Consider the following 2,479-nt stretch of genomic DNA (forward strand, 5'->3'; position numbering starts at 1 on the left):
TGAGACTACTGCCTACAACCAGGCAAAGAACAAAAGACATGTAGAGGAGGCAATACAGACAGAGATGCTGTAAAATAAAAAGTCAAACAGTTTCTGTGTTGCAGAAAGAGAGTAAATTCAGGTTTGCTCATCTATAAGCAACGTTTGTGCATTTTATTATCAGCTGAGCTGTGATGAAAAGTAAAATACTGTTGAATACCGTGATACCGGTATAATTGTTGAAAATACAGTGATAAAAAATTTGCGTCATACCCAGTGCTGGCTCTAGACATTTTGGTGCCCTATGCGAGTTGAAGCACCCCCCCTCCGAACTATATCCCACCCACCCCAATTTGAACCCCTAAAAACAAGTTTGACAGTGTAAGGTACTAAAAGATTTATTTGCTTTCCCAGAAAGCAAATGAATAACATACATGTCAACCTGTACAGATTGTCCATAAGTTATAAGGATTTTACGTCATTTTGCAGGTATACGGACGCATAGGGCAATCTCACAAACTTTTTCAAGTCTTACGGATTTTTCAAAACCTCATTTTCAAATTTATCTAACATGTCAGAGCCTGTAAGATGAGTAAAAAAAGCAACAAATAACATTAAATACCCATCTTCCAACCTGTTCTGCCGCTAGAAATAAGTTTTGAACTTTTTCCGCTCTCCTTTCCTCCTGCTTCGCAGCCCCCTCCAGCAGATGGCGCTCTAGGCGACCGCCAAGTTCGCCTATGCCAAGAGCCGGCTMTGGTTATACCGCCCTGCACTAATTTACTTTACATTTAATGTAAAATTGACATTTTTTTTTTTTATTAAATCCACTACATCTGTTTTTTGAGTGTGGAATGGGAAAATGCAGAAAATGAATTTTGACGTTAGGTATAGAAGAAGTACCATTTTAAAAAAAAGGCATTTTGAGACCTTTTGGAGACTCCTTCATAAATGCAATTTGCAAACTAACTCCAGCAGTCACAGCGCAGCGAGACACTGGCAGTCTCTTTGTTAGCAGTTTGCATGTTTCCTCTGCGCCTTTGGGGATTTTTCTGAGTGCTCTGACATGCATGCAGCAGTCCACAGACCTGAACGTTGGGTTAATCAGCAGGGGATGGYAAATGGACAGAAACCTCCCGCTCAGCTCAGGAGACATCCGAGGTTATTWCGTCGTAAATAAATAATACAGAACCTCACAAATGACGTTCTTCACTGGGGTTCTATTTTATTCAGCTTGATGCTACTTGTAGGCGACTATTCTATTCTGTTTGATATGATGCTTTGCGGATTATTAATAGAACAATCATGCTTTCTCTATATTTAATTCAGCTTTTTTGCATTTTTTATGTTTTCTTTATTGACCAGAAAACGGCCTCTTTGTGTATCGTTGGGCAGTCTGATTAARCCAGCGGCACACTCCCACTCTAGTTGGCACCAGCTTCATCAAAGCCTTACTTTGATTTTTGCAGACAACACACGGCCGGTAATGATGTTCTCAGTGGAGCACCCCCTCYAGAGTGATTGCGGGYCGTGTTTGTTGGTGTTTGTTTGGATGCATCAATCTCACCGCTGAATGGAGTGTAGTCCTGCTGCCGCTGCTCCACTTTCAGCCCATCTTCAAGTCAATTAGTCTTGAAGTTGAGGAGACGCAATCACGCCGGATGTTTTATTTTGTTTGTTTCGCCTCTCGGTGAACCTAAAACCTTATCACAAAGCAGTGACATGCACACTCTGACCAAAAAGCAGAAGGTCACAGGAGCAGACAGAAATAAGAYTTTTCCCGCTGTTTGGAGTTGAACTGAAGTTTACTTTTCATTCCAAAAGGCGTTATTTTGAGAAGAGCGTTTTTTTTCCAAGCTGCAGAGAGAAGGAAGACAAACAAGCCGACTCACATGTGTACACATCCCCTCACTCCCTGACAAGAGCAGAAAAAAACCTCATTAAGATCAAAGACRTGTTTCTCTTAATTACCCTGTTGCTGAGACCCTATCCTGCCCTCACATGCACACATACAGACATGCACAAAAAGAAAACTAATTAGAACGTGGTTATTTTTATACAGGGATCACAGTTTCTGTCAGGGTTTCTCTCTGTTTTCTATGCGTTTTAGACGGGGAATTATCATGTAGCTTTAGAGCGGCTATTTTATGAGCTGCTGTTTTTTTTTTATTTTTTATTTTTATAGTCCCTAAAATTCCTGAGCAACCCGAAATCTGCCCTGCATGAATGCTGCGGTGCATTTGCATCACACAGCTGCTGCAGAAACCTCACCGGGGTGTTCGGTTGGACCGAGACTTTAGCGTTTAAATACCAAGTTTTTATTTACAGTGCATGGGTCCTTGAAATCCTTGAAAGTTTGTGAATTTGAAAAAAATGATTTCAAGGCCCTGGAAAGTTTGTCAAAACAGCCAAAAATTACTTTTGTCCTTGAAAGTCTTTGAATGTTTTTAGGGATTGAAGTTCTCTATTCACACAACTGATTTTTAATATCTGTAAATAT

Source organism: Austrofundulus limnaeus, unplaced genomic scaffold (genome assembly GCF_001266775.1).
Source record: "Austrofundulus limnaeus strain Quisiro unplaced genomic scaffold, Austrofundulus_limnaeus-1.0 Scaffold691, whole genome shotgun sequence".
Classification (NCBI taxonomy): Eukaryota; Metazoa; Chordata; class Actinopteri; order Cyprinodontiformes; family Rivulidae; genus Austrofundulus; species Austrofundulus limnaeus.